At 39.7% G+C, this 26,776-nt stretch overlaps 1 long non-coding RNA gene across 1 annotated transcript; it reads right to left on the bottom strand.

Annotated features, from left to right (window-relative positions):
• Positions 1-397: 397 nt before the first annotated feature.
• LOC138118612 (uncharacterized) lies at positions 398-15,227 on the bottom strand. The gene is made up of 3 exons (XR_011155228.1): positions 15,120-15,227; positions 5,121-5,184; positions 398-756 (listed from the first exon to the last, which is right to left on the bottom strand). It is a non-coding gene; the product is annotated as an uncharacterized lncRNA (long non-coding RNA).
• Positions 15,228-26,776: the final 11,549 nt, after the last annotated feature.

Genomic DNA, 26,776 nt, shown 5'->3' with positions numbered 1-26,776 from the left:
TGCCTAATGCAGATATACCTCAAGAAATTTCGAGGTTTATTTGGAGATTTCTGATATTAGACAGTATCAATTGGCATAATGCTGTTTCAGGAAAAATACCAGTCTGTCAACATTCAAACAGAAGAAAATTCTTTTAATGTGCATAACATTCATGTTGGGCATGTTACAAGGATAGAAAAGGCAATTCTTCAAGCATGATCTGATTTAATATTGTCTATACTTCATGGTCACAAATGGTGCTGAGTATAACCCTAAATCTACACACCAACCAGAGGAGACATTCAGGTGAGCACTCGGAAATACCCCAAGACAAGGTTGGGAGGGCATCTGCAGCCCTCACACACCCACTATTTGGGGTGCTAAAATAACTAGAGCAGCACCTTACATTTTACAGGCAACCAGCTACAAAATTTTAAAGTATTTTGTACACTTGTCAATATACACTTTCTCTTACATGTTTGACGTAGCTGTGGAATTAAATTCTCACCCTCCCATTTCAAACATTGCTCTACTATCTTCAAAATTTAGTACCCAGTGAAGGCAGGTTGTGATTTTATGTCCAGCCAGGCTTAAGGTAAAAAGCTGAATTTACAAAAACATGTTCTCCAGTAGGACTAAACATACAGGTGATGGGGAAAAAAAAAAAAAAAAGGATGAAAGAAAACTTTAGAAATACTTGAAGTTAAGTTGCCTTTTCTTGAGAAAACTTCTAAGGATGTCTTTCATATCCTACGAATCTCTTCTGCCTCTTCACCACTTGAATGTCATAAAAGGGATAAAGTGGAACAGAGTTAAAGCCTACTTTCTTTTCATGGAGTAAAGCCTAGTTTACAACAAATGGACAGCTTTTAGAGAACCATTGGGATAGAATAAGGCCAAACAATAAGTGGCAGTACCTCACATCAAGAGCAGTAAGCAGAAAACTGAAGAACCACATAATGAATAAACACTTTTTAAAGGGTATAGGAAGGGAGAGGTGAAGTTTTTTTCTGGGTAAAACATCTGGAATTAAGAACTGACATCATGCTGGGAGTATTATGCCATCTTAACTAGCCCATCCGCCCCAAGAGAGCTGGCCAATGCCCCTACTATTATTCGGGGAGCTTCAGATCTGTTTGGCAAAATCCCCTTAAACGGGAAGGTTCATGAGAGTGGATGTTTTAAATTTTTTTTGTCTGCAGGCACTCTTTTCAAATGCCTTTTTGGGGGATTCTCTCTGCATCTGAATTATTTCATAGCTCAGTGCAGAGACTTCTAAATGCCACTGACATTAACAAGTTGTACAAAGATGATAATCTCAGTTGGGTGCCGCAGATTGAGAACGTGCCGGCTTGTATGAGTTGAACAGACTGTCAGGGATAAGAAATGGAAAGTGCATAAAGCCAAGTGTCATTTCCATAAGAACTCTCATGTTTGAGGGAAAATCTATCAGAAAGGTGTGTCAAGACCAATCCTACAAAATGCAAATCATTCTACAAATGACTGTCTTGAAATCCAAAGTGAAGCAAAATAGAACTGGAAAGCTTTTGCAGGAGGAAAGATAATCTTTTCAGACAAAGAACCATTAACAAAATCTGTATTAAAATTGTGGACTTCACTGGAGAACTAAATTGGGCAGAGAAGCTGACATAGTAAAGGTTATTTACTCAGAAGCTGCCTGAGAGATCATATGTTTTCAGGCACTAGAAAAAAATTCTATAGCTATTAGAAAGGGAAGCTGGAAGTGGTATTCTTATAAAGGGCAACTTTGAGCAGTGACCTGAAGCATATTCAGGTTAAACACACAATTCTGATTGAAGCCATCAAGGACAGGCTTTACTCAAATCTAGGTATGAAGATTTCCAGTGGTTTTCATTAAATACCTCAAGCACTGAAGCTGGTCACAGACTCTTGCTAACAATTCCAAGCAAGGTCTGCAGCAAGACTAACTGTGATTTCCAATTTTATCACTAGCATTCAAAAATGAGCACACCTGTGAATTTCAGCAAGTGTTTTGCTTTTATTTTCCTTTTTTTTTTCCAAATTTATTAATTCATCCATTTAATTTATTCAGAAAATCATAACAAAGTCAGTGTTAAAGTGCATGAAATTGAAAGCAGTATTGACAGTCAGTGTAGAGAAAATGCCTGATTTTGCAGGGTGGCATAGGAGCACACATCTGCTATCTGTGCTCTGTATTACAGCTTCACTATTGAAAAAGTTAAACTGTGACTGAGGAGCACAGACATTATGGACAAAAGACAGGCAAGTGTCCTCAAAAGTGTGCATACTGTGATCTCTTTAATAGAGAATACTGATACTTAAATGTAGTCACAAGGACATGTGTGAACAAGAAAGAGTGATAGAGGGAGTAGGAGAGAGATACACAAAGGGATTTAAATGACACTGAAATGTTTAACTACTGTTTTATATATTTAAATCCAAATGCTATTTCTTTAGGGTCTCTGTTTGAAACCTGGTTGATCCCGGATGGCCTTTGCACCCATCATGCTCCCAGTTGCTGTCACTCAAGGTTGCCCAAGAACACTATCTCCTTGTTTTTCCCATTCCAGAAGTGTCTCACTGCTGTGAAGTGTCTGTTTCATAACTCTAACATATTTAAAAGGTTAGGGTCCCTATGAAATACTGGCAGAAGAATGAATGATGGTGAATCTCAGTGAAGTGGTAACCCATGTTGTGCAAGGCTGAGATTAAGTCCCTCTGTTGCTTAAAGGAATTTGAATCCACAGCTTCAGGGAGGATACCACAGTCCTCTGGCTCCTGAGTAGAATGACCTCTCTTTTCTGAAGCTGTGTCACCTTTCATGGTAAGGTTTCAGCTGGAATGTCATGGTCGCGTGCTATTTCAGCCTGGGAGAGGAAGGTAGGGGCCCTTGGGAAGGTAAAATCTTTGCACTGAAACTTGTTAAAATATTCTTTCAATTTCTCTTATTGACTGGCAGTAGAGGATATCACACTGTGAACATCACAGTCATCCACTGCATCCCCTAAACCCTCATCACAGTGACTGTAGGAAGATGCAATTCCTTTGCTGTGTTTCATTAACAGCCTGCCCTTTTTAATGGTGGCTTGTTCCCTGAGTGCCTGACAAGTTTGGTGGTGCCTGATAAGTTAGCACACTATGAGAATTTGAGAAAAACTTTAGCAGGAAAGAGAAATGAGATGTGTGAGAGTTCACCACAGGGATTGTCAAACAGACAGGATTTTGGATATAGGGGCCCTTGGGAGAATCCTCCTGTACCCTCCTCTAGGAAACACTTAGCAAGATTCATTACTTTAACCAAATCTAAGCACTCATTAGCCAGATGGTCACCTGGCCCAGTCCATACCAGTGGACATAATGACGACAGCTAAGATTAGCTCTTGCTTGTTGCCAAAGTCCTCTGAAGCAGCATGTGTGGCTCTGGAGAAATGTCACGTCAAACTCAGTAGGCTTCTGCAGCTTGTGTAGAAGCTAATCAGCTTTTACTGAACACCCTCTATGCTGTAAACCAACACTGTGCACATGCTGTTTGCTAAAATTGCAGGGTGTTTTTCTATCAAGTTGCCTTTCCATTACATTATGCCCTGTGATTTATATTGCTAGCTCCGCTGGATTGTGAGTACTGCCATGGAGGGGTATCTGAAACATGCAATTCATAATTGAAGTTGTGGATGTATGCTATTGTATCTTCCCATGTTCGATTGCTGCATATACAGTGTCAGTTTCAAAGGGGCTCTAAACATTTTTGAGGGTGTTGTTCATTAAAAAATTTCTTTTGTGACCCACTAGATGATTCTGAGTAGATCAAAATCAAAATGGAGTTTTAAACGTTGTTATACCTATTTCAGATGATAATATTATGCTTTTCATAAATAAAACATTTTGGCTTTATCAAAGTAATTATTTGTAATACAGTTATTTGAAGTTACTGAATAAAAAATATTGCAGGCTTTCTATGATAGGAAATAATTTGAGATTTCAGCATTTCACATATTTTAAAGACGAGTGCATTTGGAAATGTGAAAATTCCTATGAAATGGAAACTTCATTTTGCAACCAGTTCTACTGACTGACTTCTTTAATACGACAGATTGCAGTTGTATTTTTATTGCGAATTCCTGAAGTCTGATTCCAAACATTCATTAACTGGGATTTTCTAGTAAATATTTGTTTTCTTACTCTCTTCCTTCCACACCTTTCTCTAAAGCTCTGACTAATGTTGCTATTTGGCAGATTATATGTTAAAGCAGATATTTTAATTAAAGGAAAAGTTTATCCTGGCAGGTCAAGCCAGCATCACCAAGTGCTCCTGGGTATTTAACAGCAGAGAACCCTAAGTGAAGTAGCAGAAAAGGACAATTTGCTTGTATCCACAGCCTTTGCTAGTTATTTTGGAACTCTGAGGACAACAGGTCCCCCAACAAAGAAGTTACAAATTCACCTGAATTGTCAATAGTGTTGTAAATACCTGCAAAAGAAGTATTGTGTCCTGATACAGGGGTCTGCAAAGGTAACTACCTATCAGCCAGCTGAGAAAGCCTTTTGGTCATGATTATGGTCTAGCATGAACTGTTCCAGAAAATTTATTCTGGATGAGGCAGCAGCTTCTGTAGTGTCCTCAGGAGATAAGTCATCATGAAGATACCCACTTCTACCCCTCCTAGAGCTGGCTTTGCACTCTGATTATTCTCACAGCATATGATGGCATCTTAAAAATTTTCCTGGCAAGCAAATTAAGTGAATAACTTTTCTTCTTTCATCACCTATTTTTTTCTCCCTTCCCCCAGTCTTACATTAGATGAACTGATGCACTTTGGTATAATGCAAATATAATAGGAGTGTATGATTAGATAAATGAGATTTTTTCATTTCAGTTGATGAGATATTGTGTCTTGCTGCTCTTTACTTTAGATATCTATTTTATTCTGACTAGCAAAACAGAGCTCCTCACAAATGAAATGAGAAAATATTTCATCAGCTTTCCCTCCAAATAATGGATTTGAACATTTTTTTTCAGATTTTCACAAATAATTATTTGTTTGAATTGCATGTGGCAAGAACAGTTATTACATTTATGACACATAATACTCATGCTGTGCAGACTGAAAGAAAATTAATTTTTCCTTCTAAATGTTTACCTGTAAGAAGTAATTAGGATTCCCATTAATTGTAGACTTTGGGGTTTTTTGTTTCACTGTAGCACTGCATTGGAAAGGAGAAAAATCAATTTTGTGATGGAATAGTATTTAGAGAGAGAAAGAGAACAAAAGAGTCAGATTACTAATATACAGGAAATATACGTATGCGTATTCCTTCTTACCATAAATACTGGCATTTTATTTATTTGCATTAATCAATGCATAGGAAGCTTACCAAGAATCATTAAAGCAACACATAGTAAAGACAAACCAACAACAGTTGAATTTTTTTTTTAAATCAAGTATCAAATTAAATACTTAGCTAAAGAGCACAGAAATAACCATCCTACTTAGAAAAAAATCAATTTCCTGTTAGTCAGAGGAAAATGAAAAAAAAAAGAGATGGTGAGAAAGAAAATCAAGAGAACAATGCAATGAACAAGCAAAGATAGGTTCCTTCAAATAAACTGAATTCCCCAAGCCGTGGAGATAGTTTCAATCAGAGACACATCATCACTTCAATATTTTCCAAGGTATGACACATGTGAAAACAAAGGAAACAAACTGAATGGTTTGTGTTCTTTTTCATCCTAATTTGAGTGTTTTCTTGAAAGAAATATTTTCTGTTGCTCAGTGTACAAAAGGTACAGACTAAATTAAAAGTGATATCAAAGCAGCCATAAAAATGCACTAAAATGCAAAAGACCATTAGAAATATGTTTCTCCTAAAACAGTTTTTTCCAAAAGTATTTATTTACTGCCTAAATACAACTGTGTTAATTTTAAAGGTTTCATATACTTTCCTCTTTTTTTTTTCTACACCAAACAAACAAATAAATATATGGGTCCCATAGTGTTATATGACTAAAGCACCATTCAACCCTGTAGCAGCAGAACAGGTCTGAGTGCCTCTGACTATCCATGACACTTGACAACTTACTAACTCCCTTGTATCATTTTGGATCACTCCAATACCTCCTTCAAAAAGTAGTTTGTCCTAGAGGATCTCAGCAGTGGATGTGTGAGGATAATAAAGCTGGGTATCTGAATTTTGTACTAGGAGGTCCAGTTGATGAGAGTGCTGAAGTGCCTCCATATATTTTAGATGTACATTTTAAGTGATTTTCCTGAATCTGTACCTGAAAAAATATAATATGTGTGAGGTTCCTCTTGGCCGGCCTGAGATGTTTTACATGTGTACATTTACATATAAATTAGTTGTCTAGATATTTAGGCAATGAGGAACACTACACATTTGTAGATCTCAATTCATTTGATGTATTTGGACATCTACTTTCAGAAGAGAAGTATAACTCCCCAGAAGCATATTTTTGTTGTTGTTTGTTGCCTGTAAAAGGAGTCTAAGAAATTACCTCTGATTGAAGCTAATCCCATCCTAACTCATGTAAAGATATAAATGTTTCCATTGCCTTTGGTCACCATCACTTCCAAAATATTTTAAAAGGAATGAGCTGTCTTCTAACCAACCTCCATCAAATGAATTCATTTTATCTGTTACCTTCCTACATTCTTGGTATAAACTGGTAGGTATTTTCTTCTACGTATAAACCCACTAGAGGAAATGAAAGCAAGGCAGTGTCTTCCACCTAAGATCTTGTAATTCAAACATGGCTTTACACTGGTTTCTCTAAACATGTCACATTGACCCATCCATGTCAGGATGAGAGTCTCTCTGACATGGAATCCAGTGCGTGAGGACTCTGTACCAGCTGTGCCAAGAGGATGGTGGTAGTGAGAGCCAAGGAAAACTGCTGTTGAAAGTGAGATGATCTGCAAGAGAACTAAACTTGTGCATGGCCTCTGTTCTGGTTGATAACAACGGGAAAGCAGAGAGAGAGCTCTGGAGGCTCCTAGCACACAAAAAAAAAAAAAAAGAAAAAAAGAAAAAAAAAAGAAGTAGCAGACAGATGTGCTGAATCTTGGAGTCCAGTGCAAATGCATTAGGTCAGGAAAAGTATAAAGAAAAAGGGAGAAAAGGTCCTAAAGATGTACATCGGCAGGTTTAGAATTTCTTGAGACTGTGAAAAACAACAGTAGTGTCTAATATTTCCCTCCTGTCCATTTCTTCTTACAGTATCTAAATGGTCAATGCAGATAAACATCTAAGCGTGCACACTAATAACAACTGTATATTGAAACCACATCTCTTTTTATTCTACCTTGAATTTTCTTTTCTTCCTTTCACTTACAAATAGAATAAAGACAGGATATTATGCCAAACTGGATGGTACACAAATTAATATTTCCAAAATTCTACTGTCTGGCTGCTTTTATACCATTTTTAGTTCATTTTTTCTGTGATGATGAACTACAGGACTTGGTTTTCACTCTCAAAACTAAGAGCTTCATTAATGTAGACTGCAATTCTTTTCACATCTTAGAAACTAAGTAATTTGCTGTTAATTTCACAGTTGTTTCTCATTATTTCTGATTAGTACTCAGCAGGGTGAATTCTGAAAGGGTTCTGAGTTGGTGGAGGGGATGGTGATGGCATTTCAGCAAATCTTTTCTCAAAACTGGAGACTTTGTTTTATTAGAAATGGCCAGTAAAACTACAGTTGTCTATACCTCCTGCCTTTTTTTCTGCCATAAAAACTGTTTGGAATTTTTCAGTCTTTCAGGAGTGTCTCCAGAGTATCGGGAGCTCTGACTAGGCTATAGTGACTAATGCCTTAAGTGCTATTAAGAAAATTACCAGAAGGAAAATAAATTTCATGCAGCCCCAAGATAGGCTTCATAGACTTCAATTGTTTAGATTTGGATTGTTTAGAATTAACAGTGTGTGGATTTCTTAAAAGCTTGTAAGATAGCATAGCAGTATAACACTGCTAGGTGTACTAAGACACCTTCTTTATCATCTTTTCTTTTTTTTTCTTTTTGCAACTGGGATGACTTTTCAGAATGCAGCTTTGCATCTATCAGCACTTCAGAATGCTAACAGGAGAGAGAGAGAGAGAGAGAGAAGTTCCTAGAAGAACCTGATTTGCTAGATCTGTTCAGACTGACCTTTAATCGTTTGCGCTCTGCTGGGTACGACACCCCTGTGATTCCCAAATATTACACACTAGTCTGGTGGCTAAATCACTTAACCAGGTTATGCAGTAATTCTGGTGCTAAACTCCCCAGCCAGGTGTGGAACAGCCAGGTTCTATGTGCACCCTAGCCTGTGGTCTCACCCTGCAAAGATCCTCCACCTCATAGGCGTATATTCAGTGTGTGTAGTAGGTGAAGTAGGTCCAAAGGGAAAAATTAGGGCATGCATATCTATAAATTCTTACCCTCAGACTGAGAGGGCTGTGGAATACTTGCCTTTCTTCTTCATGAAGCGCTTTAAACACCGAGTTATGTTGCTAATTGAAGATCTGATATTGTCATGGGTTAGCATAAGTACTTAAGAGAAAGCAATCAGATACATAATTGCCCCTTGTTGCCCCTTTCATACTGATTGCCATTGACATCACAGAAATCTGCATGAAGTCTCTCATGAATCACTAAATAGGGGTCTAATTATTTTGGCCACTCTGCATACCTGAGCAGGACACCTTACCCAGCCTGCTGACACTCAAGCAACTTTAAAGTGCTTTAAGGTGCTTTAAAGCCCCTGATGGATTTTCCTTCCATACGATTGCATTGGCTGCACACATACAGGAAGAGTCTGGCATTAATAAATTAATTTAGAGTGACTCCTTTAAAATGACCATCAGCAGGTTGTGGCGGGAACCAGGCTTTGCTTTGCAAGATGAGAAGCCTGTGTCTCATTCCTTAGTTAGAAGAGGGAGGCTTAGTGAAGAGGAACAGGGAAAATAGTAAAACAGTTACAAGTAAAATTATTTTATGAGCTTCCCAATGTGTTCCAAGAATCTTCTGAATGTTAATTAAAATGTGACCTAGCAGCATCCCTGAGTACTTCCCAGTCTAGGGTCTAATTGGAACATGAATCTCAGATGCCAGGGCAGGAGTGGAACACCAGCCAGTATAGTGCCGCCTGCCCCCTCAAAGTGAGCCACCTCCAGCACTTCTGAGCCACACCAAGGAGCCCACTTGCTTGCTGGCTTCTCATTCCTTCACTTCTTTTTTCTTAACATGACTAAATTTGGAATTATTTAAAATGTCTTTTATCCTTTTATTTTTTAGAAAGGCAGATAGTGCAGAGAGCTGCTGGCATATTGAAGCTAAAAAAGGGTTATTAGCAGCAGACAAGTAAGAGGCTTTAGGGAGAATTTCTGTATCTCTTGCCTCATCCTATCCACATCTCATCCTTCATCTTGCTCTCTTTCAGTCTGGAAGAGCACACACTTAATGTAACCTAATAGTTTTCCTTTCTAGTCCCCTCTTTCTCTTTTGTGCTTTCAATAGATTCAAGGATCAAGGCCCAGATATTTCTTTTAGGTTGTTGAACTTTAGCGAATAAGAATAAAAATGAACAAAGCCAACAGTTTTTCATAAGTGATAGCCAACAGAAAACTTCCTCTGGCTGAAAAGTTCAAAGACTATTTTCAGAGACAGAGGATCCTAGCTTTCCTATCATGCCTTTCTGGATAAATATTTTGTTCTGTTGGGACAGAAAGAAGTAACTGTGAGTGAGTTTGCAGCCAAATCCTTCATTTAAGGATGGTTTTGAGGAATATTCTGTGCAAGTGAGTCTGGAATGCCTGTGGTTGGATAGAGGGATAAGAATGCAGGAAGGAAGCAAAAATAGCAGAAGGGAAAGAGGGAAGAAATCAAAGATAAAAGGAAACAGTAAAGAATTAATAGTAGGCAGGAAGGAGGGAGAGAGAGAGATAAAGCAAGGAGAAAATGAGAAGGGGTTATTTAAGGTCTACTTTGATTTATCTTTATGCAGCCCCCTCTTTTTCCCGAATCCTTTCTTCCATCTACTTTCTGAGGCAAGGAAAACCAGTTGTTTATCTTTCCAGGTGAAAATTTAACTCTGGTTCATATTGTGACATGGCAAAGATTTGTCTGGTTGGTTTTTTTAATTCTTTTTCAATGTGTTCTATAAGGGAGTCAATATTTATTTTTCTTTTGTTTCTCTCATGCCTAATGCCAGAAGTTTTCAACATCCAATAGGTGTTTTCTTGGGCAGATATGGGTAATTCAGGTCCTGAATTAGAAACTTCATAGACATAACTTAATGCTCAGATTCACCCCATGCAACATAACCCTGAAACTTCCTAGGTCATCTGTTAATAAATGAGAGCCACATCTCCATTAGGCAAATTAGAAGTTCAAATTATTCACATCAATGTACATAAGTTTACATTTGTCAGCATAGCAACATACATGTTTAAAAAAAATCAAAGAGAAATATCCATTGTCTTTGCATCAAGAATTAAATGATTATAGAAACATGTGTTTAGCAGGATATATGCTCTTTTTCCTTTGAAATTGCATGGGGAAAATGGGACATAAAAGACATCTCTGCTGGTACAGGTCTGCCCCTTCTTAAGTCCGTGGTAAAAACTACACAGAGTTCAAGAGGAGTTATGAAAGCAATGCAAAATGTCATTGAGAATTTTACTTTAGAGGACAGATCTGCAAGTTAAATATCACAGCACCTGTCCAACAGAGGTACTGTTGCAGGAAAATCTGCAGTCCTGAGTTAGTCTGTTTCCTTATAGATTGTATGGAAAAGATGGAATCCTCAAAAACATGCTAGGCAAGGAAGCACTTCAGGAAATGTCAAGATTAAGCATATGCCTTAAACCTTTCCCGTGCTGCAACTTACTTTTGAATTAGAGGAGATGCTGTCTTCCTCTTGGGATTCCATGATTCTAAAGTCCTGAATTACAGCATTCCTCTTCTAGCTTTTGGATTATAAAAGGGCCTAAGAAATGCACACTTAGTTTTCTTTGCCACATGGAACTACAATCTCCCACCTCCTAGAGAAGTGCTTGTTCTCCCCAGCCACATCTTTCCTGGATAATTAAGTAATCACTGGAACAGACAGAAAGTGTGAAGTACTTGATAGTCAACGCCCCTCCCCACGAGAAAAAAGAAGCTGGGTTCCAGTTCGTGAACCAGTGTATGTATTTTATAGTGAGTAATCATTACAGCAGTGACTGGAATCCAGATCTCCCTTTTTCCCAGGTGACTGCCTTAAGTACCAGACTCTTTCTGTCTTCTGAGAAGCTTGTTCTTTCACTAGCTTAATGAATATTTAATCACTCTCTGTGAAGTGGAACATCACATCTCGAAAGGAGAAGCTGTGAGCAGCCAACCCCAGAAAATCTACTAGCCTGATGCTTAGAACATTTTGGTGAGAGATGTGGCTTCAAATCCTTAACAAAACAAAATGAATTGAATCAGAATTTTCTACCTTTAAATGAAAACAAGTTCACACTAAACTTAAAGCATATGCTCTATTCTAGTTTCATGCAACAAATCCTGAAGGGCTTGGCATCCCCCATTCATTTACAGGGCCACAGAACTTGGCAAGGTATATCAGTAGTTAAACACATTCCTATCACATTACATATACAATAAATGTGTTAGATAAAATAACAAAATCTAAAGATTGTATAGGCATGTGTTATATATCCTGGGGATCAAGATTTAGGTAGGTATCAGATTGTTCAGAAGCAGATTTTAGACTCTTGGATAATTTCAATAATGAAGTGCTGGCTGTTTGGGCACAGTCTCAAAGACTTATATCATCTCCTAATTCCCTTTCAGGAGTTAGGAAAATTAAGAACATTAATTAGGCAGTCACAGACTGCCTAAATTGGGTACTTAGGCTTCCTAATTGATTACTGGAGAGAGCTAAGCACCAAAGAGCAGTCCAGAGAGTTTGCCTACCGGGAGCAGACTCACGTAGAGATAGCAGCTATGAAACATCAGCCACAGAATCTGGCTATACCATTGCCTCCCTCTGAAGTTTATACATTGACGTTAGGAAATTCATCCAGTTGCCTATATATAGGCATCTGGAGCTGTAAATGTGTACAGGGTAGACCTCCAGCTGCCCTTTGGTTGACAACACAGGTCTATTTAGTTCATGTGTTATGTCCACCAGCTCTGCAGACAAATAAACCTGGGATGTTTCGAATAGCACTAGGGGCTCATTCATGAACACCTGAATTAAACCTCAAGTTATCTGGAGCTGAAACAAGTCCTGAACCCAAATCTTAATCATAATGATAAGACTTTCTTAAAGAAAACAGCAGGATCAATTCCAGCTGTGTTTTAACAGACATACTTAACAGCTGTAAGGCATTAAGGCTCCTTGTTTCATTGGTATGACACCACTACGCTGTTGGCTTTGGCGCTGGAGATCTATCAATTTATGGTCCTAAATGCTAACTTTGTTTCTCAGCTTTTATATGAAATTCAGGGGAAGCATAGGAATTAGAAACTTAAATATTTTATGGGCCTTCCAGGATGAACTGGCAGCTGAACAGAAGATTAGAGAAGTAGGTTTTGGACTTGGATCTCAAAAGTAAAATTCAGCTCACCTAAATTTACTTTTACAGCTTAAATGCCCATGACTGGACAAGTCACTCCAGATTCCCTTTATCATTGACAAAGGCAACTTCAAGGGTGCAAGTCACCTCTCCATAAAATCAATGTCTCCTTAGGTAAGTGAGGGACTCCTTTTCCTAAATACAGCATCTAGTGCCACTCTAGGCAGCATAAGATATCACTCCTGGCCTTGATAAGTCAGGTATATAGGTCCAGGTTTGTATCTGTCCATCCAACACACAGTATAGATATCTTGGTTATCCTACCACCTCTCCAGTGGCACTTGGCACCTCAGCAAGAAACGTAACCAAGATCTTTGAGTCTCCTGATCCAATGAACAGAATCACATCTCACTAGTCTGTCCGAAACTTCCATATCATCACTTATGAAAGGCATTTGAAGGTCTGGAAAAGAAAAACTTTTAGCAGTACCACCTAATGTGACTAAGGACCATTCTTATAAAAAATGAAGCCATCTGTATTTCATCACAAACCATTTTACAGTTAAACACCTAAAAACTAGCTCTTTAGTAATTTTGAAATGTAACTGTCCTAGAAAGCTCCTTTAAAAGGGAAACAAAATCATCTGTATACTCATTAATTATTAATACTGAAATGTAAACCATAAAAACACATAGTTTTACCTTAAGCCAACAATGTTGTATTTTTTTCATCTTTGTGTTAAATATACAACATTATTATGGATAAACAACTACTATAAATATTCTATCACAAACCAGTTATAAAACAATATCTTTTTAGGTATATTATTTGTTCATACCTTTAAAACTAAGCGGAAATAAAAATATATATTATACTTTAAAGTGGTACATAAAGGAACCTCAGGAATAACTAGCTCAAAATTAAGGTTTATATGCTGTATCTTTCTTGTTTACTATGAATTTTCATTATACAGGAAAGTAAAGTAAAAGATATTCCTTAATACCCTTTTCCTTGTTTTTATGAGCATGATGTTTATTCATCATGAGTAGGAACATGTTTTTAACTCCTTTTTAAAGTGTTTCTTTCTGAAGATATTTTCATTGCTTTCATTGTTAAAACTCTTTCTATCCATACTTACTAAATATTTTTTTACAAATAGTATGGTTCAACCAATAGTCATTATAACTCCTGCTTACAAGAGCAGTCTGTCAGGGATTAATAAAGGCTTACCTATAACTACCATCCTCTCCAGTCTGTCTGTTTCTCAAAAGTCTGAAAGTGTAGTTTTCCCAGCTTCCAACAGGGTTAATAAACTGGAAATCTCCAACAGAAGAAGCAGGTTTTGCCTTTAAATCTTCTCCACTGGAACTATTTCATAGTGTTGCTCCCCTAAATGGACATATTTAAGGCCCTGTACTTCTGGCTCCTGGAGCCCTATGAATGCCCATGTATGTATATTGGTGTATGCATACAACACATCTGTGTTGTACAATATGCTCTTGCCTGCCTTTTTTATGGTCAGATGACTATTGAAATCACATAAATATTTTACAGGAGGAAAAGGATTGATTCTCCCTAGCTGTAACCCTCTAAAAATGAAGAGAGATAGGTACCTCCAAGGAGTGATTCATCTATCCTGCATGAGGTACTTGTTCAGAGGTGGACTGAATTCCCATGAGGTGTTATATCTTTACACTGACTCTAAAGAGACCTTGAACAAACAGTTCAGGTTCAATGCCTATTTTTTGCATGTCTAAAGCCAGCTGAAGGGAATCTCACCCTAATTAATTTTTCTGTCCCAAAGGAAGAAATCAGTATTACTGTATCTACACTAAAGGAATTGATTACATCCATGTAGTTAGTATGGTATAACAGAAGATTAATATTGCTCTTACACCCATTCTCTGTTATTGCTTCCTTGCCACCTTTGTGTGGGAGCTGCCTATCATGGCTAACCACCACAGCTACTTTTCCGTTCCTGTCTGTACCTTTGCCAGATAATCACCTAAAACTCTCAGGCCCAATGGTGCAGCACCATCCTGACCAGGACCAGTACCCTCACGTTGGCAGCACGTGCACTGTATTGTGCCTTGATCTTACCTAGGCCTTCTGCTGGGATCATGCAGCCCCAGTTCTGGGCTAGCAGGTCAAGTTCAGGGGTGAGAAGGGGAGAGGAGAAAAAGGCAGACTGTATTTAAAATATCTGAAATTCTGAAATACAACGAAGGATGCCCACTGCATTAGGTTTTAAGAGTAGAAGAAAGCAACAAAAATTTAAAAAACAGCTAAGGATGCAGTCAAACAAAATACATTTTGCTATTGACCCTGGGGTAGATGGCACTTCCTCTTTTTATCCACCTTTTCTCTCCTTTTCTCTCTACTATCCCACTTAAGGCAAAGAAATCAAGCTGGATCTCTGAGAAGGCGAGGGAAGTTTCTAGCCCAACCAACCAATCTGCTGTTATTCCTTCCACATGAATGACTATGGAGTCATTCTCATGTTCACATATCTGCAGCCAAAACAAATTCCTGAATGAAGAGACTTCCTGTTTTCCCATACTCTTTTAAGACTCACCTGAAATTCATGTAGACCTGGGCCACAAAGACAAGGTGAGGAGGTACAGCTCTCCAAGGCTGGTTAACTAGCTGAGGCTTTATGTCTGTGCTAGTGCCATGAAAAGGATAGGCACCTCCAGAGAGCCATTCAGCTCAGCTAGTCAGTTGTCTTCAGGTGAAATAAATCCCCACTCAGAAATGCCCACCTCTCTATTCATGAACAATAGCAGAAATCTAACTCTTAGCTTAGACTAGGCAATTTGTCTCTTTTATGGTTAAAGGTAGGTGAGATAAAGGTACAGCTCAATGACCATTTTCTTTGGTCATGAGGTTCCCTCTGTGATGATAAACACAGAGATGTCACCCACCATGACAGATGTGCATATGAAATCAGCCAATATGTGAATTTCATCAGATTCACTTTCAGACCATTAATTACAACAGGTACCTTGGGGTCTGCCCCCCGAGGGTGCCTTGATAGTGCTGGTAATCACATTTATTCTGAGAATAAGGAACATGCACTAAGCCATACACAAAGCACAGTGCCAAGTAGTGCCAGACCTAAGGGGCACGCCACAGAATAAAGAAGAATGGGAAAAGATACAGACAAAATAATGTGGGCAGAGATAGCAAATACAGTGTATCTTGTATGAAGAAGCAAGGGGTGGGATGGGAAGAATGAGCTCAGGTAAATGGAGTATTCTGTCCAGAAAGACAGGGCTAGATGAAGGGACTGAAGGTCAGATGGGGAGAGGGAGCATTTTCTTTATGTTGTATCTCGGCAGTAACACAGAAACATTTTCCTTGGGGTCAGTGGGCATTCCATGTCCATGTACAGCTTTTAAAATGAGTCTGTGAGAAAACTACCGCTTGGTGGTTGTGGTGATTATTGCCCATTAGACATTGTGTAGAGACCATTAAGATCATTCCACTTCAGATTATGGAATGAACTAAAATTGAGGTCCTCAAGGTGAAAAGCTAGGTTTTTATCCACTATACTAAAGAAGTGGGGTTTTTTTTTACATTAAGCAACTGTGAGAGGAAAGATTGTGCAACAACTAGAAGTACACTGTAAATATCAAGGTTACCAAAAGTCACAGAGCAACCTTTCCAATAATCTGAAGTGGTGATAGGAAGAGTTACGCAGTGAATTTGTATCGATGCAGAAATCATTAACCCTACACCCTCACTTGGAGTTGCATTAAAGAAGCAGATGACTGTATTTTCATGCTCATTGCTTTTACCTTACCAAAACTGTTTAGCAGGTTGGCAAGTTTACTTTCTTTGAGTATACATGTGCATATGTGTGTCCACCTATGTGTCTGTGAATGTTTGCTGGGAAACATATAATACCCTAAGTCCCTTACGTTACAAAATAGTGTGCATATATAATTCATATATTTTAAACAGGCACTCTTAAAGACCACTTAAGGTGATTCAATTATGTGAATCCAGATTCTGCCAGTTTAGCAGCTGTTAAGGAGTATTACTTTGGGCAGTCCTACTGAAATATATAAGATTCTTAGGAAATGAGTTAATTATGCAGAATCTGACCCAACCTGTTATTTCCACAGATCACTGTAAACAACTATTTGTGTTCTTAGTCTTATGCAGTCTGTTACCACCTCTGTACTCCATGGTTTGTCCCATCCTTTATAGATAAACCCTTGTAAAGCTAGAGATCATTGGGATGCCCGAGTCCCTCATCCACATAAACCAGCAACTACTCACATTATTTTTCAGTGACAATGATTTGAAACCCTACAGTGGACAGGCAATTTTAACTGGAAAACCAGGAAAGGCTATTTAATAGTGAAATAAGTAATCAGGAAGCAAGTAGCAGTGAATCGTTAGTGCTGTTAAGAAAAAATAAACAGAAAAAAAGTAACTGAAAAAGCAAGGATAAAATTAAACAGTAATGATGATTTATAGTAAGATACTCTGAGACATGACAGAAGTCTCAGTACACCAAAAGGAAAATCTTGTTTGCTCAAATTATTTGTTTCTTCTGTCTAATGAATGTAATTCTAATATACAAGTGATAACACTGGCATTTCTTTGAAATGTTGATTCAGTTTAATTATGAAAATCACCAAGGTATTTTCTGGCTGCTGCATCACTCCCTGTACTAAGATTAATCACATCAACATCATTCATTTAATCTTCAAAGAGTAAGCAGTTGTCCACAAAAGCCTTCAAATAGCTTCATTAGTGCAATTTTTCAGACTCAAACACTTATCTGGCAGCATATGATTGAGAGTAAGGAAGGTCATTATATTCATCTTTTTCCTTACCCAGTTTATTTTTTTAATGTTTCTACATGTTTTTTGTGGATAACTTTAAGCTCCACTTTCTTGTCCTTTATTATGGACAGCCAAACCATGTGCAGTTCAAATACAGAAAAAATTGTTAGTGGCTATCCTGATTTACTCAGTTTGTGACAGATGAATTTGAACCAGAATGTGCTCCTCTCCCAAGCCCAGCACTGATTTAACATACATATTATTTTTGTCACTAATCACAAAAAAATACTTAAAATATGTTTACTTGAACATGCAAACAGGGTTAAAAAGGTGAAACACACCATAATGTGCCTAATGTTTTCAATGCCAGACTGAGACTTATTAACAATGTTATAGAGAATAAAAATAAGTCCAACCTCTCCCTATTATTAATATTTAATTACATGCTAAGAGCATCATCTTCTTCAGTCTCCCATGGATGCTGAAAAGACCTTCCCTTATTTCATATTACTTCAAAACTTCTCTAGCACAACCCTGGGTAGTCTCAAAAACTCATGGTACCCAGTGCCCAATTAGCTGATACTGTGACACAATCTTTGAACAGTTTAAATTTTTTTAAATATGGCATTGCAACCCAACATATTCACACTGAATGTGACAGCTCACAACCAAGATCACAATGACAGCCTGGTCAGACACAATTATCTTACCTGTAGCACTAAAATAGCCGCTGATCAAAATGTGCTTAGTTCTATTACTGAAAACTAAAACTTCCAGGTTTAGTTTTGAAGATTTAAAAAACAAAGACTTTATTAAAGTTTCTGCTAACATATTTGCCTGCAGCTGTCAGTGAATTTTACAAAAAAAATCCATCAATCAGAAAAGGGGAAGTCTTGAAATGCCAGGCAGCAAACATATTTTTTAAAAATATAAACTATTCTAATAACTATAAACTCTAAAAATAACTTAAAATTAATTAAAATTTTCCATTAATTTTAGGTGAGGAAAAAATCAATTTTGCATTCAACAAAAAAAGCTTGGGGAAAAATTTATGAAAATTAATCTTAAGGCTCTGGTAAATTGCCACAGTTGCAAATATGCCAATCATTCAGAAGGTCTCCAAAAGGATGCAAAGATGTGTTTGAACCACTAAGGTATTTGTTTTATTAACAACTGGATTTAGTTTAGTGAGATAGTTCTGCAGCTATAAAGCAATATATTTGCTTCAGTTGTCACTATATTTCACAGGGTTATTTTCATTCCTTTCCCTGGCATGTAAGCAGCACTCATGCCCCATCCTTGGTTTTCAGTGCTGTCTGAAATCAATTGCTGTGTGAAAAAAACAGCATAAAACACAGACTCCAGATAGCTCTCAATCCAGCCACTCCAACAACGTAGAGGTGAGGCTTTTCTAACCAAGGGTCCCCTGCAAAAGCAAACATTTTCTTTATGTTTGTACTTTAAAAAAAATAAGAGGAAAATCAATATTCTCAGAAGCAGATGTATAAACTGATACCTCACTTGCACCTTTTGGTAGATAAGACCTCCCCAGCTTCGGTGCAGAAAGGAAAAACATAGGCTGGTGCAATATTTATTCAAGGCAGAGAAGATTAAGGTGTATCTCAAGATGAGTTTACATACAAGCTTTAATCCTTGGGCCAGTTTATGAAATCCAGTAACTATTTTTCTCCTTGTGAGCTCTTTGGCTACAGAAGACTCATACCTGGGGACTCCTCACTCACGACACAAGATTTAGTCATGGAAATCATTTTATTTAAAGCAGAGACCAGGATGCAAGAAATTCACAACAGCTGGCATATCTACTGGAGCTGAAGGGACACAGAGGCCACAAGAGTGTATCTGTACCAGTATTTATCAGGCATTTGTCATTGGGACATTTTAAGCCATGTTATCCCACCCTTAGTTTGAGGTGTTAGATACCATATAGAATTATTTCTACTGCAATATATAAGAACTTTCCTTCCAGGAGCCAAGGGCCTCTGCAGAGGATTTTTTTGTTGTTGTTGTTGTTGTTAAGAAAAACAACAAGTTTGAGATTGGAGAACTGTGCTTTTTAAAACTTTCCATAAATTGCTTTCAGATCTTGTCCCTGGATCTTGGCAGTATGAGGCCACATCATTTCAAACTGTGAACAACAGAGGGAATGACCAGATTCATCCTGCAGTTTGTCCCATTTCACTGAAATACTTAGAAATTCTTATGCAAAGTTAGCTTTTTTCTGCCTCTACCTTCCCTTGGCAGGACATGGTGGAGTGGGGGGGGACAGCTGTTCTGCTATGCACTTTTAGACAGGAATCTTTGTGAAAAAAAAAACCAACTGTATATCCCTGGAATTCTTCCATCCACAGAATTGTCTGCAGTCGTGGTTCAGTACTAAAATCAGTATGTTCCTAATAACTTAGCCTTAAAGGGCTATACTCCTTGGGTGACATTTAAGCTCTCCTTTTCACTTCTCCTTTTTATTTAGATAGTGTTATCCTCAGGAGTCCCAAAGCTTCTAGGTCTCAATCAGGCCTTAAAAGAAGGAAAAGTCTTCAAACAGGCTTGCTGTGACAAGTGTGAGTACTCTATGCAACTGTTCTTTACTGTCCTCCTCAAATCTCAGTTTCCCTAATCACATATTACTTCTCTGAATACTATGAATCATATAATGAGTCTAACCAAGATGTATGCTGCACATACTGCTTCAGTTATCAAGCAAAGATAAGAAAATAAAGCTAATCACTGGGAAAGCATTTTCAATTAATCTGCCTCACTGTGCCCATTTCCAAGGCATTAATTTATGTTGGTTGCTTTTAATTTTAACAATAAATGAACTTTTATTGTTAATGTAGGAACAAATCCCTGAGTAAGTGACAATATGCAGGGCAAATAAACAATCAATTAAGGATGTATTTATAAAAAAAAAGTAAGAGAGAAATAATCTGTAACCCTTAAAGACAACCATGAATGCAAATTTATTTAGATCACCCACTAAAAGAGAATTCACCTCTCCAACTGTCATGATCTGCCTCTTTTTTTTATTAACAATACAAGAGTTTTCAATCAAAATTTGTACCAAGTGAAAAAACCTTCTTCATAGAGCATGAAGAAGTAGAGATTCACCTTTCTGACAACCTTCTTTCCTGTCTTCTATATATCCTCATAAAATATTTACTCTGCTTCTGAATGGCCACTCTGATTATCCTTAGACTCCTTTTCAGATTCCCTGATGATGTCATGGAAATGTTAAACCCATTATGCTAAGCTAGGACCTCCATCTACTGTGACCTCTTGGCACTAGCTTCTGAGGACAGCATGACACTTCCACATAAAAGTTAGTCTTTCTTCAGGTCATCAATAGATGGACTCGTAATACATCAGTACTTCAATCAACACCAGTAAAATTTAACCAAGGCCATGTAAAAAGTCCAAACCCATTCTGTGCTTACAATAAAGTGATTAAAATATCTATTAAACAGTACAATTATTTTCCATTGGAAAATAAGCATTTATATTATTTCATGGGTCCACCCCACAGGTAATACATGGCATTCCTTTTCATTAAGCTGTTAGGGAAGTGATTAGTGACTAGCACCCTGCTCTAATTATCTTTAATGTAGTGTTTCAAATTGATCATGCATAATGCAATTAGAAATCATAATTAAATTAATTTATATTGATTTAAGCCTTTATAAGTTGTTAATAACCATGACCCATTACATTAATTCCTACAAGCCAACATTAATATTTCCAATATGCTGAAATATTTCCCTTTTCCCCCCTTCGTTGCATCGGGTACTCCTGCAGGAGCTCGCAGGGGGTGACTGTCGGGGGAGGCTTCCGGGCAAGTGCCCCAGCGCCGGCGGCTCCAGCCTGGCCCTTAGTGGTCCGGCGCGAGTGGGTGCTGGGGAACGAATCGATAGCTGCCTTTAATGCGGGAATAATGACCGCAGCCCGGGCTGACAGCCGCCCCTTCGATTTCCATGGAGACGGAAAGACCCCGACAGCCGCCCAAGGGGAAAACTCGAGGGGTGGGAGTCAGAGAAGCGAGTTGGGGAGGTGTTTCCTGAAGGAGACAATCCGTCCCCCACCCCTCCCCCAAAACGGCTTATGTAGGAGATCCCCGCTGGCCGGGGAGGGAAGGCCCCGGGCGGTGGCACTTCCCTGGGCGCGGGGGGCAGCGGGGCCCCGCGGGGGCCGTGCGGGAGGGCCCGGGCTGGGGGTGCGGGCAGCCCCCGGGGGCTCCTGGGGCAGCCCCCCCCCCCCGGCGGAAGGCTCCCAAACCTCCCTTCCCTTGACACTGCTCTTGTTCCGTCCCATGCTTCCGTCCCCACCTCCCTCCTCCCAACACAAAAGCTCTTGAGAAAGTTATTTCCCCCCAGCTGCAATTACACTTGTGCAGCGCGGCCCCCCTTTCGGAAGAATTATGCATAAAAACAGGCGGCAAATCACCCAGCGCGGGATGGCACGGGCCAGGCAGCGCTCTCAAACGGGAGTGCATCCATCCCATCCCGTCTGACACCTTTCCATCACATGCGAACGCTCCAGGGTCAAAATAAGTTTTCCAGCGAGAAAGATGTCCGGCTATAATAAAATCTTACAGCGGGAGGTGCCACAAATCATTTAAGAAAACAATTTTGCTTAAATAATATTTCCTTTAAAATAAAGTCGGGGTTCGCAAATCACGATTTCATTTGAAGAGGCATGAATTCTATTATATGTACAATTTAATCACGGGGTATTTAAAATAGACATTTCCATCTAAAATCCAATCAGAAATCAACACAGTACCTCGAGGCATTAAGATGATCATCTCCATTTTGCATTTGTAAACTGGTAGAAATAAATGTGGCTTGTGGATACCAAGAGGTCAAGTACGGCTGCTCAAATATTTTTCTTACAAAATGACGGATTTATTAGACAAATAAGTGGCCCGGCTGATGCAAAACCCCCAGTGATTGAATTTTGACGTTGAGTCAACAACAACTCGAACTACATCAGTGCTCCAAGATTTAGTTATGATGGTAGAGATTACTGAACAAATAGGAGGCAGAAATGAATACAGATTTCCTAGGATCTGCCCCTGGCACCCTCTTCTTGACATTCCCCTCCATATGCTATCCCTATTCACAGTGTATTCTAATTAAAGGACTGGGCTATGTCTTCTAATTTTACAAGAACTTTTAAATAATTAGTCTGGTGTGTGTTAAAAAGGACAGCTTCAGACATAAGGGGATTTCAGTCCCTTTAGGATCTCTCCTCGGCTTTGCAGTTATCATAGTCCCTTCCATGAGGAAGGGTGAAAAACGCCTCTGATTTGATTGCAGGAAGATGTGAGCTCTGATCAAACCGCCGTATGCAAACACAGGCGTCCGCGGTTCATTTCCAGCCCATTCAAAGAGAATGCCTGGGGAGGGGGTGGGGGGGGGGGGGAGGGTTGTGTTTGGGATTTTGGTGTGAGACTGGGGTTTTTTCCCCTTCCCAGTGGAAAAGATGTTGAGGGTTCGACATTCCTGTGAAAATCTGTCCACGGATCCCAATCGCCTGTGAAACCAGGTTGGGCTGTAGCTTGCTGAGCCTGGACAGCGGAAATTTTAGCACGCTGAACCTGCCCTCTCCCTCCTTTTCCCCTCCCTCCCTCCTTCCCCCCCCATCCCGCCTTCCCACCCTACAGGTGTGTGTATCTAAGCGAGTTCCCCGGCCTGAGCGTTGCCAGCCGGCAGGGAGCAAGCCGTGTGCTGGAAAGCGTGCGTGAGCTGGGCGAAAGCGATGTTATTCCTGCTTCATTTCTTCAGCGCTTTGGAGCGTTACTTTTACTTGCTAATCACGAAGGGGCGCTTAAATAATTGAGAGTACGTTTAAGCATAAAGCAGTCAGTTTCTAATCTTTTCAGGGGAAAAGGGACTAATCTGCACCTGCTGTGAGAGCCCTTTTTTTATTTATTCTGTATATTACTTCCACTCCAAGCTGGACCTGATGGCTCCAATTACAGTTGAGCCTTGCAGAATCCATACCTTCCCTTTCACAGCCCTTTTCTCTTCTCTCCTCTTCTCCGCAGCAATAAACTTTTCCTTTGCAGAGAAGAGGGAGTGGGGTGATTTTAACAGACACCATTTAGTCGAGATTATAATTTATTTATTTTTTAAGAGAAGCTCTTCAGAATCCCCAAGCTCTCCAAATTTGCCTTCTTTCTATTGTCTCCACTGTTTCGTATGCATATTTGTAGAAATGAGAAGCACACACTGGCTGTCACGGTGGTCTGGATTGTTTTTTAACAGGGGATAGTTCGAGAGGGGTGTTTTAAATAGATTTTCTTCTATTAAGCATTTGGGAAGAAATTGTTTAATAAGCCTTTCCTGTACTACCTGTATTCCCTGCCGTGTTTCTGCATTGGGTAGAGGCGTCTCAGAGTATTGCCAAAGTTAATTCTAGATTTTTATCTCTCTAACCTACTTAAGATGCAAAAAGGAAAAAAAAAATCCTGTCAAATTAAAGTGAGTCCTCCTGTCTTGCCTTCTTCCAGCAAATAACTTGCAGCACCTAATAAATCCAGATGGAGTTCCTCATATAGCCCGGTGCAGAAATAATTATTGTCCTGGCTTGTTTCATGTCAGAGGCCTCTTTGGCTCATCTGTCATGAAACCAATTTCACTTTATTTACATCCATTTGCTAGTTTAATTACTGTGCTGATGAATAGCCTGAAGGAATTAAGTTACGAGTCTTTGGAAACCTAAAACGACAGATATATGGGTTACCTTTTAAATAGAGGAAGAAAATGATGGGTGGTATGTGCACCAAAATTTGAAGGTAATAAGAGCCTCTTTGCTAGGTGGAAATGCAGAATCAACTGCCCGTGTATTTACCTCTGTCTTTATGTAAAGTATTGCTTTGAAAGGCATTCATATTTTTGCAGGTTTAATACAATCTGTATTAAAGGAAATGTTCTGCAAGATGGGTGCCAGTTTTAGATCTAAGCACAGATGCACTCATTATTTTTCCAGCCACAGAAAGAGGAAAAATGTTAGAAAATAAGGCGAAAGTAAGTTTTAAAGACTGACCAACATAACCTATGCACTGCGCCATACAATACATGTCAGTAGGGTTACTATCCTGTGTCTGCAATTGCAGAAATAGTCTCAAGCGCCTCTTCCCTCTAACTTGCCTCTCTGTGATACTCTGTACCATCAGAGGGAATTTCAACCAGCTAGAGGATCTTGTGCTTTTTATATAAATCTGCCAAGATACAGAGCTTATCCTTGTATTAGCTGTAGCCTGCATCCTTTCCTCTTCTTTAGGTGTTTTCCATCATTTGCATCACACACATGGTTGTCACTTGACCTGGAGATCAGGGGTAGGGAACCTGCCCCATCCACCCACACGGTCCCTGCTGCAGGATCCTGGCACACTGAAATGATCCTGCCCTCCCTCCTCCACCACTCAGTAACTTGCCTGAGCTGTTTTCCTGAACTGCTGCTTTTATAATAATCTAGAATTTCAAAACTTTATGCAGCAGGTACCTGAACGAAAGGTCAGTCTCTTCAATGTTTCCTCTCGTTCATCGCGAAAGGAAAAAAAAAATCCAGTGGTCGGGAGTGTCTCTTGCCGGGGCTGTGCCCCAAAGCGTCACCTACGGACTGGTAAAGGAGGTCCAGGAGACGCCCGTGTGAGCATGTTCATTCTAAACCTGAAGACAAAGTCCCTGTCCTCCAAAGAAAGAGTAGAAACCAGACCTGAGAGCCCGTGCATCTTCTCGGGAGCTGAACCTGAAAAGCAGAAGTTTAGGTGGGCACGCTCTGAGGGCTGCATGAAAAATTCACGTACAGAAGGGCTTTTACAGCACTCTCCTACACAGACTGCTTCTTCTCCTTTTCCCGGTAATTTTGTGGATCCAATACTTTTGTGGATCTCACGTGGGACAAACCTTGCTTGAAGAAATCATGTGAGGCAATAGGTAGGTAATAGGGCAGATGTAAAAGTAGTAAGGATGGCCAGAACTCTGGGGAGATGATGCTTGATTCGCTAGAAAAAGCCTTCTCCTAAGACACACCCTCTGCAAGGAGATGGCTGAAGGGGCGGACAGAGACCCCCTTTGTCACAGAAGTTGAGCAGCACCTTAAAACCAAATCCTTTGCCGGGGGAAACGTGACATATTCCCCGCTCCTGCCTCAAGTATCGCTACCGACTGACCCGAGCTGGTTACACCGAGGGTATAAAAGAGCAGATCAAAAGAGAATTACAGCTGCCTATTCGAGGTACTTTATATCTGAGAGAAATGAAAGGAGAAAGTGTGCAGCAACACAGAGTGGGGTATGAAAAGCTCCCTTCCCCCCCTCCCCGCCTCTCCCCTCTTCCCTCTCTCCCCCTTTGATTAATAGATCCATGTGGCTAACGGCCTGACATATGGTGTGCGAAGCAGCTTGAGATGGTACCTCGGGCGTACCCTACGGCTATTAACATATTACAGGCTTCTGTGCAGCCACAGACGGACGGAGGGAGAGTCAGGCAGACAGACAGCCGGCTCTCCCCGCGCCGCCCGCCGCGGCCCGGCGGAGCTCTCCGTGGTGCTGAAGCTCCGCCGGGCCGCTCCGCTCCGCTCCGCCCGCCGCTCCGCCTGCGCGCAGCCCCCGCTCCGCCTGCGCGCAGCCCGCCCGCGGCGTCTCCGCCGTGGTGGAGTTCAAAAAGCAAGCGTGCACGCCCAGGCGGATTTCAAAGTCCTGCGCCGCTTTCAAACGAAGAGGTGGAAAGCAACATCGACATTACTCCTTGTACATAATCTAGGGATTTCTCTTTTTTTTTTTTTTTTTTTTTTTTTTTTTTTTTTTTTTTTAATTCTAGATTAAAAAAGGTGTGGCTAGGTATATAACCCCTTTACCACGGAGTACACAAAAATTGCCTTCTGTGGAATCCAGTCGCATATAAAATGCAGTGCCAACTTGCAGTGCAGAAAAGACTTTTCTGCAAATGATCCAAAAGTTAGGGAACTGGCACTTAATGCACGTGGCGATGTGGGAGAGAGGTTATTCCCAGCCGTGGTGTTTGGAAGGAGGAATTATATTAGACAAAAGGGTGGTTTAGAATGCAGAGAAACCTGAGGTTTATTTAATCCATTTCAAGCGTTCTGACAGAAACATACATCACTCCCTGCACTTTGCCTTTCAGTCTCCTGTAGGTAACTGCCCCGGCTCTCTTTAACTTTGTTCTGCCTGTTTTGTTGGAAAATAAATGCCAACACCAGATTAAACGTTTCAGGTATCTTCATCTTCTGATTTCAGGAAAATAGTGTTAATAAGGAGCTTTGATGTTGTTTTACTTTCAGACTGTATGCCTTAAGGCAGAAAAGCGCGTAAAGGTACCTGGGAAAGTAAATCGCCAGAAGCGAAGAGCATCCCCCCTTTCAGAATCCTGTAAGTACTCTCTCTTACATCAAAC

This window comes from Aphelocoma coerulescens, chromosome 1, assembly GCF_041296385.1.
Source record: "Aphelocoma coerulescens isolate FSJ_1873_10779 chromosome 1, UR_Acoe_1.0, whole genome shotgun sequence".
NCBI lineage: Eukaryota > Metazoa > Chordata > Aves > Passeriformes > Corvidae > Aphelocoma > Aphelocoma coerulescens.
This window is presented reverse-complemented; position numbering and strand designations above follow the sequence as displayed.